The following is a 19,428-nucleotide window of genomic DNA, read 5'->3' on the forward strand; positions in this document are numbered from 1 at the left end:
CTGCACACCCCCTACTGAGGATGTGCCTGCAACCAAGGCACATGCCCTTGACAGGAATCGAACCTGGGACCCTTAAGTCCGCAGGCCAACGCTCTATCCACTGAGCCAAACCGGTTAGGGCCTAATTCTACTTCTTAGAAAAACAGAACACTTATCAAATTATAACCTCATACAAACACAATAAGATTTTTTTAAAATATGTTTTTATTCATTTCAGAGATAGGAAGGGAAAGGGAGAGAGAGATAGAAACATCAATGAGATAGAAACATCAATTGGCTGCCTCCTGCACGCTCCCCCACTAGGGATCCAGCCCTTAACCGGAGCATGAGCCCTGACTGGGATCAAACTGGTGACATCCTGGTACATGGGTTGACCCTCAACCACTGAGCCACATCTGCTGGGCCACAGTAAGATTTTTTAAAAAAAATACTATAGTTTAAGAATATTTAAGAAATATTTAAGAAAATAGTATCCTTGGTAATGTAACTTTTTAAAGTAGTAACCTTGCAACTTCCTTTCACATAAATAATAGGTGTATTATTTATGGTTTCATGCATGATAAAGGAATAGAAGACATGTCAAATGAGAAAAGACGCATCAGCAGCTTTACTGCATTTCCAGCAGTTTCAGAAACATCTGAAAAGATTTTGAAATGTGAGGATAGTATTATAACTAAATATTTTAAGACACAATAATATAAAAGGAAAAAAATAGTTAATAATAACATTATGTGTGACTACTCTAGCCTAACCATTCTCATTATTTAATTATATTATACTTCAATTAAAACATTTGCATCAAATATTAAGGATTCTTATCTAATTAAAGCCAGGAGGAGCTAAGATTTTAGCCTAGGTGTGGGCAGATTTTATTTAATAAACGTCAGAGGAAGATAATAGTGCAAATTGCTGTGAATGCGGTTTATAATCTTCAAAAGCAATGTAGCTTATAACAACACTGACCCTGAGCACTTTTAAATAAAATATGAGAACACTTTTGTCACTTTTGTTTCTGTTTGGAATTCTGTTTTCATATTTTTAGAGTCCAAAGGCTGAGACAACAAAAAAATTTCTAAACGCTTTGCTGGTGGTGTTACCAGAGAAATGAATGGGCCAGATTTCCCCAACACTAGTGGGGTTCTTGAGGTGCCTCTGAAATAACCTGTGTTTTCCGCAATGTACATTATTTGAGGATGAGGACTGTTTCTTATCCAACCTCATATTTCCAGCACTTAGTACTATGCCTGGCACAAAGCTAGCCATCAATTAATGAGTAAATGCATAGCTAGTAAATTGCATAGCTAGGAACCTTAGTGACTAGTGAATGGCGAGCAAAACTGCATAGTAAACAAACTGCATAGCTCCCTAGGAATTGCATCACCAGTAAGAGCAGAAGACGTTCCAAACAAAAAAGGAGTCAGCAACCTCACCACGGTCACAGTTTTAATGGTTATCAAGCAGATTTAATGGCAGGCTCTGAAATGTAGGCAAGTTTCATGGCTGGAGAAATGATTTTGTTGTACTCCTAACTCCTAAGACAAGTACCTGCTCCTACAAACATGTTTTACAATAAGTAGTGACATGTTTAGAAACTAAAGTTCAAAATAAAAATGACTGTATGGTAGTATATCTTATTCATGTGGTATAAGCTGTGATGCAGAACTGTGGGGATTAAATTGCTGAAGAAGCCAGATGTATTTCCGCCAAGTTCTCGGCGGCTCCCTGAGAACCTGAGGCTGAAGCTATTCCGTTGAGCCTGTCAGAAGAAGGGCATTATCCTGGCATGCTGCGCTTGAAGCATTTGTGTCACAGCCCAAGGGACGTCCCTGTGGGAATGTTATCTTCCAGGGAAGAAGGTCAGCCAAACCCTTTATGACACTGACAGTAATTGGACTGTCTCACAGTGGGTCCATGAGATCTGTAATCACAAGGGAGACCGAGCACAGTGTGTGGACCCAGTGCCCTCCTCCCTGATCACCCTAAGAGCTTTCAGTTTCAAAGCCTACAGAGGAAATGACATGAGCAGAACTCTATCAGAGTCTGCAGTAACCACAGCCGTGGAACTCTTCGTAAGCTCCCGAAAAGGATCTAAGTCTACCAGGTTCCATTGGCTGAGCTGACCCAGAGGCAGCACAGGGAGGATGTGAGAACCTTCTTTATATTCCATCATCCAATTACTATTTGAAGTTCTCTGCATCCAAGGGAAAAAAATAGATAAGTGAGGAACAGAAGAGGGTAAAAAAAAAATTATTCTTATTCAATTTTTGCCTACCATGGAGATGGCACCGTCTGGTTACCGGAGTTTTGATTTGCACCGTGAAAGCTCCTAGGAGAGAGAAACCATCCCAAAATGGAACGTCATCTTGTGTAAAATCACTGATTACTAGACAACCTTAACTCACTGATTCATTGGTTTGATTGTTAATGATCATTGATGCTTTAAATTTCAAGCTCAAAATGGAAAAGATTTGATTTAATTTTCAGATTAAGGAAAGCTTCACACCATTTTCCCAGCAATCCAGTCAAGTGAATGAGTTCATCAATGATTCTGAGTTAAATGGAAGAATAAATGGTAAGTGCCTGCTCGAGTTTCTATTCAACAGCAATTTTGTAGGAAGGAATCACTTTAAAAAGCAAGACTGGCTGAAAGGTGGCATTTGGCCTTTGGGGCTATGCTGATTTTTTTTTTTTTTTTTAATCAAAACTCTGAAGTAGAATCACTTGATTTCTATGACCATGGAAGCTGACTTGCTGAATATAAGATTAACCTGGTCCTCGAGATGTCAAAAATCAAATTTATTTTAAAAATTAATTTTATGGAACATTGCTCCCTTATAAGAGCTAATTGCTTCTGCAGTTAAGTCCAAATTCCTTTCAAAAAGAGGGGTTTGTGGGTAATCTTTATATATCTCTACAACAGTGATTTTCACCCTTTTCATCTCATGGCTCATATAACTAAATACTAAAATTTTGCCTAGTTGACCAAAAAAAAGCATTATTCTGATTCATCTACACTGGACAGCTATCATTGTGTTGGCTGTTGTCATTTTTTAATTTGACAATCTAAGGGAAAAAAGATCAGTGTCCCTGACTAAACAAATAGTTTTAAAAATTCTTAGGGCATACCAGTTGAAAAATCACTGCTCTACAACATAAGGAAGGGGAAGGGAGAGAGAGATATATCAATGATGAGAGAGAATCATTGATCGGCTGCCTCCTGCACGCCCCCTATTGGAGATCAATCCCACAACCCAGGCATGTGCCCTTTGAATTGAACCTGGGACCCTTCGGTCCTCAGGCTGACGCTCTATCCACTGAGCCACGCTGGCCGAGCTTATTATTTTTTGTGCCGCGCCAGCACAGCCAAGGGTGATCCTGAGTGGGGGTGATGAAAGGATTAAGAAAAGGCAGACAAGAGAATGAAAGCTGGGTCTCAGTGGGACGCTACCTCCCTGATGAGGAGACAGCGCCAGCGCCCACAAGCCGTGTCTTTATTTTATAGCAGATGCCACGAGGCAAAGTAGGGGTGTGATCAACTTGTTTACAGCATTCTCATGAGTTTCAACCCTACTCAACTACATGCACCTGAACTCTATCACACAGCACGTGGGGCCACGTGTTCGGACCACAGGTTCAAGCTTACAGCTATAGCTGTTGGCTGTATTTGTGCTGGGAAGGCTCTGCTCTCCAGCTGGGACTTGCACGTGGCCACGAGAGGACTGTGCCCTCTCATTAGTCCAAGGCTTGAACCTGTCCAAAACACTGTAACCGCGCCCCATAATTTTTTTCATTCTTATTGGCAATGTGGGAAAGTAGTTCCTCACTCCTCTCCTTGCTTGCCATTGTGCGTTGCCAAACTGTGGGATTGTTGTCACTGTTATATAGTTAGGTGAGGTTTAGTTTGTATTTCTCTTATATGGAAAGTTAATCATTTCTTCCTATGTTCAAGATCTATTTATATTTATTTTTTTTTTGTGATGTTCATATTTCTTTATCAGGTTGCTGGTTTCCTCTCAATATCAAAGAGTATTTTTAAAAGCAAATTTATTGAAGGTTAACTGATGCTTATTAAAGTTTAATTGATAAACTGCACATATTTAAAGGGCATAATTGTATGAATTTTTACACACGTATATCCATGAATGTATGTCACTATGTGTATGTATACATATATGACCATCATCATAGTCATGGAAAATGAACATTTTCATAACCCCCAAAGTTTCATTCCCTGATGACTACAAATATACATAACCTAAGAGAGAGAAACCATCCCAAAATGGATGGTCGGACGGACATACGGTTGGTCACTTAGCCTTTTATAAATACAGATTTTTTACCATCATACATCTTGTATGATGGTAAACCTAAGATGTATGATGGTAAACATAACTAATTACTAAATTACTAATTACGTGCAGAACACTACTTAGAATCTACCCTTCTACTGATTCTCCTAACCTGCAAATGGGAATGGATGGTTCCAGTCTCATATTCACTCACTGTCATGTCAGAGATGAAAAGTTCCTTTTTCTTTGATCTGTAAACCTTGCATATTTTTCTAAATTGTTAAAAATTTCAATAAGTTTTAAAAAGAACTGGTGATATTATAGTTCTTTAACAAATTGAATTTCTATTTTGACTTAATGATAATAAATATGCAAATATCTCTGAGTTAAGTAAGGTACTGATGGAAAAGTGTACATATATGCCTAGCAACAATGCATATGATACCATAATATGCAATTTTTATGCAAGCTATATAACTTTCTTAAAATGTAATCATGTAATACGTTTTCTGGCAGAGCTAAATCATATTGTGTTTAGCATTCTCAGCATTCAACTCTATTATAGAGCTGTTATTTTTACAAGTGCTTTTTACAAACCAATTCCAAGTGTTTACACTGCATTTGAAAACAATGATTTGATTTCCTACTGATGTTGAACACTGTGGTGAGTTTTGAATTTAATAGTGGCTTCTTTAATGATATAATTTTTCTCTTAAATTTCCATTTGTTGATTTGAAATCTAGATCTTCAAGTATAAAGAAACTGTTAGATTGAACACAATATACCAGTAGTCACCATGGACACAGACAATAGAGTGGTGAAGGTCTGGGGTGGGGTAGGGGCTGGGTGGAGGGGGGAATGGGGGAAAATCTATATATATAAAAGGCTAAGTGACCAACCGTATGTCCATCCGACCATCCAACCAGCCGGCACATATGACGCGCACTGGCAATCTATCTATACTAGTAAAAGGGAAATATGCTAATTAGACCATCTGGACATCCTTCCAGACAAAGCCGCAGTAGCGGGGGCAGAGGCAGAGGCAATTAGGGCAATCAGGCTGGCAGGGGAGAGCAGTTAGGGGCAACCAGGCTGTCAGGAGAGGGCACTTAGGGGAGACCAGGCCAGCAGGGGAGGGCTGTTAGGGGCAACCAGGCCAGCAAGGGAGGGCAACTAGGGGTGACCAGGCCAGCAGAGGAGGGCAGTTAGGGGCGACCAAGTCGGCAGGCAGTGGCGGTTAGGGGCGATCAGGCCAGCAGGCAGAGGCAATTAGGGGCAACCAAGCAGGCAGGCAGGTGAGCAGTTAACACTCCGGTGTGGGGTGAATTTCCCGCCAAAATATAAGATGGCGCGGGCAATTATTTAGGTTTCCCGCGCAAAATCAGGGATTTTTATGATACCTATTACCCCAATGGGTATGAAACGGTTCGCATACGCAGGTAGGTATCTTTGTGAACGGCAAACAAATATTTGGTAATACGCAGTTACAATCGGCCCGAGTTTACACGTTTCCCGCACTCCACCGCAAATCTATATGAACCGAGTTAAGACGGCCCCCTTCGGAGTACGCGCAATTCACGCGAGCCGACTTAACTCATTTCCCCCACTCCAAGTGTTAAGTGCCAATGGTTTCAGATTGTGAGAGGGATGTCAGAGAGATCCCAGATTGGAGAGGGTGCAGGCCAGGCTGATGGACCCTCCCCAGGTGCACGAATTTTGTGCACTGGGCCTCTAGAGTGTGTGTGTGTGTGTGTGTGTGTGTGTGTATATATACATGCGACGTTAAGACCAAATGACCAGAACTCCCACAGGGGGAGCTCTGCTCAGCCACAAGCCAGGCTGACGGCTGCCAGTACAGCGGTGGTGGTGGGAGCCTCTCCTGCTTCCTCAGCAGCACTAAGGATGTCTGACTGCAGCTTAGGTCTGCTCCCCACTGGCAAGTGGCCATCTCCCGAGGGCTCCCAGGCTGCCAGAGGACTGTCTGACTGCCAGCTTAGGCCCGATCCCCCAGGGAGCATCCCCCAAGGGGTCCCAGGCTGTGAGAGGGCACAGGCTGGGCTGAGGGACCCCCCACCAAGTGCACAACTTTTTGTGCACCAGGCCTCTAATCTATAATAATAAAAGCATAATATGCTAATTAGACTGGATGTCCTTCTGAACGAAGCTGGGGCTGCCAGGGAAGCCCAGGTCCCAGGTGTACCTGCTGGCAGCCAGAGGGAAGCCCAGGTCCCAGGTGCCAGAGGGAAGCCGGTGCCAGCAGCTGGGGGAAGGAAGGCCTACTCTTGCACAAATTTTATGCATCAGGCCTCTAGTATGTATATAAATTCACTTAATTCTTTTAAAAACCATGAGGCTCAATGAAACTTAGTAATTTTCTCCAGGGTCCCCAATAGTTGGAAAGAAAGGTGTTGTCTGTCCATGTTACATACACATGCACACACACACATACACACCACAAGCACACCATTAACTATACAATAAACATTTTAAAAATTCATTTGCTGCTACTTGTATATGGCTTTGTTCTCTAAATGTCTCATGAATATATATTGTCTGCAATTTAATTTCGTATTCTTTATGACCCTAGATAAAAAGAGTAGGCAACCATTCCATTCTCATTAGGTAAACAACTAACAAAATTTTAATCAGTTTGCAAATATAAAATAAAAGATAGATTTCAAATAATGGTTCTTTTTTTTTTTAATTTTTTTTTATTGATTTTTTACAGAGAGGAAGGGAGAGAGATAGAGAGTTAGAAACATCGATGAGAGAGAAACATCGACCAGCTGCCTCCTGCACATCTCCCACTGGGGATGTACCCGCAACCCAGGCACATGCCGTTGACTGGAATCGGACCTGGGACCTTTCAGTCCGCAGGCCGACGCTCCATCCACTGAGCCAAACCGGCTTCGGCAATGGTTCTTTTCTTATGTAAATAAAACTGATACATTTCTTCCAAGTAAGTTGGAAGTATATTTTAATAGGGTTGCAAGTTTATTTTTATTGGAGGATTTGACTCAGAGGAAAATATTTCATGCCTTTGAGAAAGAATAAAATTTCTATACAATAGATAATTTGAAGCTTCACTAACCTTATGAGCTGTGTCATAAACATCTATAACAATAAAAGTGTAATATGTTAATTAGACCCGACAGCCGAACGACCTTCTGGACGTCATTCTGGACATCCTCCTGGACAACCTTCCAGATGAAGCTGCAATGGCAGGGCCGGGGCAGAGGCAGCTGCCATGGTAGGCAGGGGTCAAGGCAGAGGGGTTAGGGGCAGTCAGGCAGGCAGGCAGAGGGGTTAGGAAGATCAGGCAGGCAGGCGAGCGGTTAGGAGCCAGCAGTCCTGGATTGCAAGAAGGATGTCCGATTGCCGGGATTCCTGCGGGATTGGGCCTAAACTGGCAGTTGGACATCCCCTGAGGTTTCCTGGATTGCAAGAGGGTGCAGGCCGGGCTGAGGGACCCCCTCCCCCTCCCCTGCACAAATTTCGTGCACTGGGCCTCTAGTATATAAATAATTGAGATACTTATCTGGTAGCATTTTCCATTAGAAGGCAGCAAGTGTAGTAGTTAAGAATGGACTCAAAAGTCTTAATTTCTTGATTGAATTCTTATTTGCTATATGATGTACATTTAGTGATGTACTGATAAGTAAATTATTTGATATCTTTGTGCCTCAGTTTTGTTTTTTTTTTTTACCTGGGAAGTAGCACAGTGGTACATGAATTCCCATACAGCTGAACTCTCTGTAGAAGCTCCCAAATTCATTTGAATTTAGAATATGTTGGGCACATGCCTATGAATGCCCCTCCCTCCCAAAAATGTTCTACAGAACAGCCTAAGTCATAGCCATTTTCTATAAAAACTAAGATTATGTAGAAGCTAATTTGAAAAGAGGTTCAAAGGGGTTTCTGCTGCCAAAGAACAATAGAAGATACATCATGATTGGAAATGTCTAGAAATTTTAGAATGCTTAACATGGAAAGGGAACAAGTAATGCTATTTTGAAATGACATCTGTGTATTTTGCCACCAGATCCAATTCATAGTGTTCGGATCGCCCGCTGTTTCAGGGTCGGGCATGTAGTGCACTCTCTCCCAGCTCCTCTGGGACAGCACCTCAATCACCCTGGCTGCAGAGAGGAACTGTATTTCACTTAGATTGGAGGTCACTGTCACCTTCCAGGAAGAAGGGCACCAGGCCGCTGTGTCTTTGATAATCTAATAAAGGGAAATACCCTCTGAGAGCACAGTGTGGGCTACAACCCAAGCAAAGCTCAATAAATACGAGCTTCCTTTGGAGAAGAGCCACGTAAGTGTAGTCCTTAGTGAGTATAATGAGCCTCTTGAACTATGTGTAAAGCTGTATGTAGCAGGTTAAGGAAAAAGTGGTATGCGTTGCCCGCTGAGATGGGTACTTAAAAGTTATGCCAGGCTCTCTCATTTTTAATTTTTTTTCTATTTTGTGGCAACTCATTTGTGTGGTATCCCTTAGTAATACGATCGTAGAATGAGGTTGAAGGGTGATAAAGGTGCAATAAATACTTTAATAATTCTCAAATCTGTCACTCACTGAGATTTTGACTATGCAAAGCCAGTTTCAGGGAGATACAGATCAATCTGCAAATAGGGTTGGTTCCCCATCCAGCAGCCATTCTCCCAGTATCAGTCATGGTTCGTAGGTGCAAGCAACAGAAGCCAATTCTAGCAGACTACACAGAAGCAGAGCTTATTTATCTCATAGTGCCAGGAACATATAAGAAATCATGGCACACAAAAGTATAGAAAATATGAATACATATACCAGTATACCTCATTCTGTAGATTTAACTTTGAAATCATGTAAATATGTTACCATAAAACACAAATTGTAAAAAGCCATCTCTAAAAATTGAAAGCAAAATGAAACAAACGAACATAGTATGCCAAGTTGGTGGCATAACCACACAGAAGTGGAATTATTTCAAATGGCTTTACAACACCTTATTTGATTATACATCCCTAATGGATATATTCTCAGAATAAAAAGTTGCCCCCTCCCAAAATTGTAAACTACTTTTATGGTAATAATCATATCTTTGATGGAAGTGTTGGTAGTATTTTCTTTCTTTTTTTTTGGTGATTGTTGTATGTCTATTAAATTGTTAATTATGTTTATGTTAGAGAATAGGATTTCAGGTGTTTTAAAAGAGATAAAAATGTGAGATTACAAAGTTAGGTAAAATCCCTTTACCTGTAAATTTGAATTTGAAATACCATTATGGACTCTTAATTTATTTTTTAAAACTATAGATTATATATATAATTTTGACCACTGAAAATGCCTAAAAACCTTGTGCACTCCTAGAACCCAGATTTTACTATCTCTGAAAACTATTTCCAAAGGAGCTAGTTGTCCTTGGATAAATGATTGATTCACAGCCTACAGCAAAAAGTGAATAAATTGAGCCTAGATATTGAAGGATCTATTAAAGATTATTGTTGTCATGTCAAAAGCACTCAGGAATCAACTTGAAAATACTCCCAGTGAACAAAGATGGGACAATTTGAGCATCGGTATGAATAATACTTATAATCGATTAAAACACATCAAGGATATTTAAAGCCATGAATTCGTAATGATATTTAAAAAAAAAACAACAACCCATCAGTCACCTTTCGAACATGAACAACCCAAACTGCAACTGGCAAGTAAGAGAACAGCAATAGAAAAGTCAGGTGTCTATCCAATCTTTCTTGTATGAAATGTGCCTCAGGCACATTTATAGAAGTTTCTTTTTATAGAAGTGTTTGGGTAACACATGAAGAATAGCTACTAGGTTATTTAGCATTTCTACATCTCTACTTATTCTTTGACCACTATATCTATCATAGTCTGAGTGATGTGCATTATACCTATCTCTAAGTCTCTAAGGTTTCTGTATATTTTTGCATATATCTTGTTTCTTGTATGAATGTTGTTGTTCTAGCATTTGGTACATAAGTATTCATAACATATAGTGTGAAGTACATTCTGCAGTGCTATAAACTGCCCTTCAAGGTGCTGTTTAATATTTTTGGCCAGATCTCAACCATGCTGATATTAAGATTCATAGATGTGCTTTTAGCATTCATCTAGTATACTTTTGATTACCCTGTTATTTTGAACTGCTATGATCATTTTGTTTGAGGTGTCTTTTATGACCCAGTCTGAAAAAATTTGGTTTGTTTGCTTCTTTGCCTTTATTAACAAAAAGTCGCTAACAGCATATCAAAATTTATTCAAACACGCGAACTATAGCCAGTGGCCCCAACAAGCAACCGCCTAATGTTGGGATCAAAGCCATACATCAGGGTGCTGGTCCTCTCTGGTCTGCCCCTTCAGCATCTTAATCTGTTCTTATATCTCACTGATACCCCTGACTGTTACAAAATGTGCAGGAAAAAAAATTACTCTAGAGGCGTCAGGTGCCCACATGGTTAACAAAGAAAAGTGTTAGGTGTGAGGAACAAACAGAAATTATGCTGCTTGTCACCAGGGGATGCCAGTCTTACTCACTGCATCTGTCTGCCCTACCCTCAGCCTGTGGGTCACCTATATCCTGGTAGGGACTCAGCATGGAGAAAAGGCAAGGAAGATGCCTCAAGCATGGAAGTATCTGGACTAAACAAACAATGGACAGAACTCTGCAGTAATAAGCCAGCCTCGCCTTGGGGGGAAAGAGGGGAGGGAGCAAGTTACCAAGGAATGAATTGAAATAATTTTAAGTAAAAAAAAGTTCCACATGTTTATAGTAACTGAGGATGAGGATGCCAGTATCTATATCTGCCAGCCTTTAGAGAAAGGACCCAGGCTTATTTATAAGCAGCTTGGCTAGCATGCCTCCTAGAAACCTTGACAATGAATCCTACTCTTACTCCTGGAGCACTGGGAAAGTTTAAATTGGGAATAGGTGGCTGGCTGAGTAAAACTTGATTAAAACCAGCCTCAAAGTTAGAGATGTCATCTATGTCTGGCTCACAGAGCATTGATATAGAGCTCAATGCCAGATTTTTACATCAGGATTATACTGGGGACTTTGAAAGTGAGTAGAATTCATAGGAAAAAATCAGTAGGCTGGCAGATACAGATACTGGCATCCTCACCCTCAGTTACTATAAACATGTGGAACTTTTTTTACTTACAATTATTTCAATTCCTTCCTCGTTAACTTGCTAGCAAAGCTTGAGTAGGGACCAGATGCATGCCCCACAGCCCTGAGCCTGGGCCCTGCTGGTTATCAGATGCCCCAGGGTTGGGGGCTAAACAATCAACAGGATTTTGGCAAAAGCCCTGAATTTAGCTCTGCTTTGTTTTCATGATTCTAATATTACTTATTCTAATTGGTTAAAGAGTGCCTCTTCCAAAGCTATTTGTCTTACTCCAGTAAAAACTTTTAAAAAATGTTTTCATTATTTTTTCTTGAATACATCCAAATTCCATTTCTGAGATGGAATGGTACCTGAACTTTGTGGAGAGAGGTGATGGTGCCTTCACTGTAATCTACCTAACATTTTGTAGGCCAATGGAGCCGTGGGACCAAAAGACTGTATACCAGTACAAAGAAAAAAGATTTTAGGAGAATTATTTACAGAGCAGCTTAAGAATATAAGCTAGCTAAACAATGATTTTTGAGTACTTGTGAAATACCTTTGTCTCACACCATTTCAAAAGCTGAACTAAATGTCTTATAGACTAATAGAAAAATTAACTCATCCATTTAATGACATCTGGATGAGCTGGAACATCTGGGTTGGATGTTTAAATTAACTGAAACCAGAAAGCGTTTTGTTTTTTTTTAATCCCAATCCTGTTTTATTTATTACATTGGGGAAAGTGCTTAGGCAACAACTTCTGTTTTCATGAACAATGAGAGAGGAGTGCCCACACACAAAACATACAATCATAAACAAACAAGTCATGGGAAAGACTCCTGTTGTTTAAAAATGGAATGGTGTCAAACAGAAAAGCCAGAAGGAGTGCTGAGCAGTATTTGTTTTCAAGGAGAATCAGCAGGCAAGGGAAGAGGCTAGAAAGAATGACAATGGCCTACAGTAGGTCCAGACTGATTCATTTTGCATAACTAAAACTTTGTATCCCTTGACTGACACCTCCTATCCCTTTTGCTCTGGTAAACACTATTCTACTCTCTAGTTTCATAAGTTTGAGTTTTTAAAATTCCTCATAAAAGCATCATTATGCCATGAGCCTATACTCAACACTACTATATTGAATATTTAACAATTTGTGAAGAGGGTAGAACTTATGTTAAGTACTCTTACAGTAAAAGAAAAATTATAAATAAGTAAGTAAGTAAGTAGGTAAGTAATAGGTAAATGGAACAAAAGGGAACTTTTGGAGGTGATGGATAAGTTTATGGTCTTGATTGTGCTGATGGTCTTATGGATATATGCTTACCTTCAAACTCATCAAGTTGTGTATATTTAATATGTACAGCTTTTTGAATGTCAATCATACCTCAATAGAATGTTTTTCAAAGGATGATAATGAGTATGCATAAGGAAGAGCAGTCCTTCATTTTTACATGACAGCAAATAGTCAAGATTTAGTGCAGAGTTATTGGTCTTGAAAGATCTCTGGGGTACAATTTCAAAGGATTGTCTTGGATTCCTATATACAAGGCATATAATTAGTTTAAATGACAAATTCTTCCATGTTTTAATGTTATGACTACTAACTATAGAAAAGAATCTGGTAGAAGGCCTCATTCCTAAAGTACACAAAGCCTGCAGTTCCATGGTTAATTAAGCAACTCATCAATGAAATCAAGGTTCCAACCCCTTTCCATCTTTCCAGTATGCCATCTTCAGCTTATCTGCTTACTGGTTATACTTGACCTCATGGCTGTAAGCTGGCTGTACAGTCCACATTTGGCTGAAAAATAGGAGTACTTCCTAGTGTGCATCATTTTTGTGTTATTGTTAAAAAATAAAGCCTTTCTTGGAAGATGTCCAGCAGGCTTGTCCTCGGTCCCCCCCGATTAGAATTAGGCCACATTTCCATGTCCTTTCCAAGAGGAGGGTGAGCAGAGGGAAACTTCCTAGTAGGAGGATATCACTGAGCCACTCTGGCTGGGCTTTTGTCAACTGTTTTAAAGCATTACATTCCTCCATACTTCAACATGCATTTCTAAAATATATGGTCATTATCTTGCATAACCAGAGATTGAGCATCAACCTATGAACCAGGAAGTTGTGGTTCAATTCCCAGTCAGTAAGTCATTATCCTACCTAACAAAATGATTAAAAATTCCTTGGAGATCTAGCTGGTTTGGCTCAGTGGATAGAGCGTTGGCCTGGGGACTGAAGGGTCCCGGGTTTGATTCAGGTCAAGGGCACATGCCCAGGTTGTGGGCTCAATCCCCAGTGGGGGGCATGCAGAAGGCAGCCAATCAATGGTTCTCTCTCATCATTGATGTTTCTATCTCTCTCTACCTCTTCCTTCCTCTCTGAAATTAATAAAAAATATTTAAAAATTCCTTGGAATTGTGTGAAACCCAGTTCAGAATCAGAATATTCATTTGTCTTTAAAAAGTTTCTTTTACAATTAATTTGTTCAATCAGGATCCAAACGAGCACTGATCATTACATTTGATTGCAGTGTTTCTTAAGACTCTCACATCCAGTTCCTTGCTGCTCTCACTCTGCTTCCCCAGCCCACCCCCAAACCATGGATTTGGTGGATACATCAAGTTTGTGAATTTTTGGACCCTTGACACCCAAAGTAGAGTCTGCTGACTAGCAGTACTGACATGACCTGGGACTTACCTGAAATGTAGAATTTTAGGCCCCACTCTAAGCCTACTGGCTCAGAAGCTGCCATTAAACAAGATCCCCAGTTGAGTTGCACCCCATTAAGGGTAGGAAACCCTGTTCAAGAATGCCTTTCATTCTATATTTGTCTCTGTGCTTCTTTGTGATGTCATTTCCCTGTTTCTCTATTCCAGTTTCCTACAATTGAAAGTTAGCTCTATATCAGCAGTGGTTTCTATGCCAGTAGTTCTTGCTTACTTGCTGGTTTCTCTTGCTTCTTGAATTGGCTTGGGTCCCATCATCAGCAAATTATATTTTATTGACATAATGATAAGCCATATTAAGGAAACAATAAAAAAAAGGATTCACCTTCTTATCCTGTTAAGTCTAGATTTTTAAATATTGACCAAAATACTCAGATAAAGCCCACAGGGTTAAGAAATCTATTTGTTTCAATACCTAGTAGGGTTGTGTTGCACTGGACTTTAGAGAAACAACACTAAAAGATATATTGTTTTACAATTACCAAGCCCATATTACATAATTTAACTAGAGTACACAATGAAAACATAATTATATATAGCAATCTATTTATGATATAAACTTGAATTTATTTTAATTTACTAGTCCCCCTCCTCACTAATGATATGTAGAAAAAAGTCAATGCTTAGCATATTATGACCAGGAAATTGTCTCTTTGGTCCTGATTTGGAATTTTTCACTGATCTTCCAATCTTGCACCTCTTTCTGTTCATAATGTTCTTTTTCTTCATGCCCCACTCCAATATGGTTGTGTTCTTATTTTAGGGCTTTCCCCCTCACACTCTGTTTATGACTTTGCTTAAAATTTCTTTAAGTCTTGTGGAAGGCTGAACAGTGGCTTTCTTCTCTCTCACATGCTTCTTTGGCACTCATATTTATTCTAAAAACTTCTGGATGGGTAACTTCCAATTCCAGCCTTCAACACCAGCCTCTCATCTGAGCTCGGTTCCAATTTCCCTATTGCCCAATCAAATTTTCACATGAGTTTTATTGCTGAACCTCAAAGGTAGTGTGTCCAAGATTGGATTCTGTGCCCATTTGGCAATTGTTTATGCTCTAATTTTGGCACATATCACAGAGTGTCTTGTATTGTAGTTATTTGGAGCTCTGTGTTGCAGATTGCAAACTCCTCGTCTGTATCTTCCTGCCTCGTCTTTGATTCTGTTATCTTGTATAAAGATTCTGTAGTCATTCATCTCTACAACATCAAGCACTTACTTGATAATTGTAACATATTCAATAATATTCTTGGATATAAAAGTTCACATTAAAAATATGGCATAACACAGTTGAGCACAGTAGGAATCACCACAGTTCAAAGTGGTAGAAAAAGAGAAAGTCACTTGCCTACTAATTTTATAGAATACAATTCTGATTTCCCCGTTATTTAAATTTCAGTGCTAGCAGGCATGCACCGCTGTGGATATTTAATTAGGATTGGAGGTGCACTGTTGCTAAAATGGGGAAGACACAGCTTCCATTTCCCAAAAGAACACAAAAGCTAGCTAGTAGCAATTGCTTCCCTGGAGCATCACCAGTTAGAGCTCATGGCTGGGATAGTGTGGATTTTGTTTTGAATTTGAAATCACATCCTCACACTGTGTCTCTCCCATTGGAGTAGGAATAGAGTGATAAGCACCTGCCAGGCATCTAGAGGTTTGCCAGAGCCTCTTACATAGAAAAATGGGAAATCAAGACAGCACAGATTGTTTCTTCTGGCAGGAACACTGCCACCTTGCCCCATGTGATATTTCTATCGCAGCACCCATAGAGATACAGCTATAGCTACGTTAAAGAATTATTTCTCTCGACTCAAAGCAGTGTGCATTATTTACATATTATTATGTTTGTTCATCGTTTTTATTGACTGTATTTAAAAATAAATTTTCAGTGATGCTGATAGATCAAGTAGATCCAATCAGAAAAGTGGTAACAATAAACAGAGAGCATGTCCACCTGTCATGCATATCTAAAAGCATCCCCATTACTGACTACAATATACCACAATTGACAGCACAAACTTGCACTGTTCTCCTCATTAATTTAGGTTGGTCTGAATGTTCCTGGCCTAGATTTCATGGCATCTTAATCAAACTTGGATACCAGCCTCTGATTCAGTTTTGGCTACCCCTGTGACTCCTCTTCTTGACTTCAAACCCTCTGCCCAGCTTTCCACCTGCTTTTTCCTTTGGTTTTGTGTCTTGGTGTCAGGTACCTACCACTGGCACTCTTTCTTTGCATCCCTCCACCATCCCCTGACAGCATCTGCCCCCAATGACTTTTCATTGCATGGAGAATTAGACATATGGATTCATGCAATGGTCTCTTGTCACCTGCATCTGTTCTTCATCTTGGCACTCTGTAGAGGAAATCTAATTATGTCTCTCTTCTGCTTGGGATCCTTCAATTGCCTTTAGGATAAAATCTAAGCTTCTTAGTATGGAATTAAAATGGATTTTCATTATCCAGTCCTAGTCTTTGACGCTTTCCCCATTTTCAGTTTATTTTTCTGTCCAATGAACCTATTCACAGATCTTCAAATAATCGATGTTGCCTTCAGTCTTTGAGCATTTACACGTGCCGTGTCCTGTGCCTGGAGCAGGCATCCTGTGCCTCTCTAGTAAACTCGTCTTCCTCCGAGACACAGCTCCTCAGGAAATTTTCCCTAACTGAGGCCTATTTTAACACACTTAATACACACACACACACACACACACACACACACACACACACACAGGCTTGACCTTGCTTTTAGCCCTAAAGATGGCTTCTATAAGTAGGGAAATGGCCTTGTTTTCTACCCTAATAGAGATCATAACAGCTTTAAAGAGATATAACAAATGGAGAACAAAGGGAAGCAGAAGTTCTCCTAGTAAGACCAATTAAATGCTGGATACATGTAATATTAAAAAAATTTGTTGACGTAATGACTGAGAGCTTTTCAGAATTGGTGCAAGATATAAATCCTTAGATTAAATGAATACTGTGAGTCATGAGCAGGTTAAATTAAAACAAGTCACACCTAGAACGTTACTGCCACTAGAACAGAATAAGATGGGTTTGGCTTCAAATAGTAGAAAATATAATTAGTGACTTTACAAAATAGAAGCTTATCTAATATAACAATATTCTAGAAGTAGTGAGTTTGTACCTTAGTCAAATTACTCTTTGATGACTCACTCCTAGAATGTTGTTACATTAGATAAGCATCTATTTTGTAAAGTCACTACTAATTATATTTTCTACTCTTTGAAGCCAAACTCATCTTATTCTATCCTAGTGGCAATTTAACAAGCCCATATCTCTTCCAGATAAAGAAAGGTTGTATTGAAGAAATGGATTAAGCTGTTCACTGGGATGGCAAAGATGACTAAGACAGGACCTTGGCACAGGAGATTACAGTACAGGAGAGAGAAATTTACATTTAAAGTGGCAAGAAATAGGGCCTTAAAAGCTCTTAGTCATGGATCTAAAATAATGAGGGGAATGCTTTAGGAACATTAGTTTGGTATCATAATAAAAATGATTGAACACCTGTGAGAATACAGCTGTCTGTATGACAGATTTTTTATTTCATTTAAACCTTATGACAAACCAATAGAAAAGTATTGTCTGTGCTTTAGGGATGAGAAAACAGAGTCCCATGCAATTTAAATAATGTGCTCAAGATCAGATAGCAATAAGATTAAAGCCAGGTTTGTTCAATTCCAAAGGCCAGGCTCCTACTGCTTTTCTTTTAGTTAGTATATATTTTTTAAATATATTTTCATTGATTTCAGAGAAGAAGGGAGAGAGAGATAGAAACATCAATGATGAGAGAGAATCATTGATCAGCTGCCTCCTGCACACTCCCTACTGAATGGAGCCTGAAACCTGGGCATGTGCCCCGACCGGGAATCAAACTGTGACCACCTGGTTCATAGATCAAAGGTCAATCACTGAGCCACACCACTTGGGCTCTTACTGCTTTTTTTTTTTTTCATGCTACACTGTCTGTCCTGGACCACCTGCTGCCTTCATCTTCTTCATTATCTCCATCGCAGGGGATGCCCCGGAGGGAGGAGAAATGGGAGTCAGGGAGACTAATTAAAGTAGAGAGGCAGGCATGAGAAGGAAAAAGGCAGGGTCAAGATGACAGGCATTTGTTAGAGGAATGGTGAGCCTTAGTGACAGACAGACATGGGATGGAGGCTGCTGAAGCATCACAGGGACATCAGAGGTCCCGATTAGTTCCCTTGTCCTTGAAAGAAGACTCAGTATTCATTGCTTCCCTTCTTTCTTCTATTCCTTAACCCATAATCTACCTTCTGCCTCAACTATTTTTTGAAACTTTTCTCTATGTATTCACCTGGTGCCTACTAAATAAAAAATATATGTATATTTTTCTTTTCTTTTTTCCTATTTCCCTCAATCTCTTTTCACTTTCTTTAAAATTTATCCTACATAGGCCTCTCCACAAAACTGGATTTTTCCCTGGAGAAACTCACTATCTTTTTAAAAATCTCTCTTTTTCCCTACCTTTTTCCTACCTCCAGAATTATTTGTGGCTGTCTCATTTCTCTATCTTTTTACTTGGCTCCAATTTTTTTTCTTCTTCTGTCTTCTGAATGAGCTCTTGGGTTATGTCTTTTATTACAATGATCTTTAAGTATGTCGCCTCCTAGAAATTTTCTGAACAATCCCACTCCGCTATCATGCCCCATCTCCAAATCTCTTTGCTTATAACTAACACATGGCATTATGTGTGTGTGCTTAATCATACCAACACATACCTTGTTTAAGGAGTCGTTTTTTATTTTTCTATAGTCTCCATAGTGCTTAACATTCTTTTGTCTAATAACCTCTCTGTTCATTTATTTATTCATTCATTCAAAAAATATGTGAATAAGAGGCACAAAAAGCAACAGAAGAATAAATATAAAAGTATGAAGCAGCGATTTTAAGGGGTAGGCTGACACAATTGCGGGGTTGTTGGGGCTAGCAAGTCTGAATTTCACCGGGCAAGTGGAAGGTTGGAAATTCTGGCAAAAGTTGATGTTCTAGTCTTGAATCAGAAAGTAGAATTCCTCCCTCATTTGGGGACTAAGTCTTTTAAGGCCTTCAATTTCAATTAGATGAGGCTCACTGTATTGTGAATGGTAATCTGTTTTTACTCAAAGTCTGCTGATTTAAACGCTAATTATTTCTTTAAAATACTTTCAGAGCAACATGAAGACTGGTGTTTGACCAAAAACTGAACACTGTAGATTAGCCATATTGACATGTAAAATTCATCATCACAGGATGGAAGCTAAAGAAC

Source organism: Myotis yumanensis, unplaced genomic scaffold (assembly GCF_028538775.1).
Source record: "Myotis yumanensis isolate MYYU_CA2020_CCGP unplaced genomic scaffold, mMyoYum1.0.hap1 SCAF_6, whole genome shotgun sequence".
NCBI lineage: Eukaryota > Metazoa > Chordata > Mammalia > Chiroptera > Vespertilionidae > Myotis > Myotis yumanensis.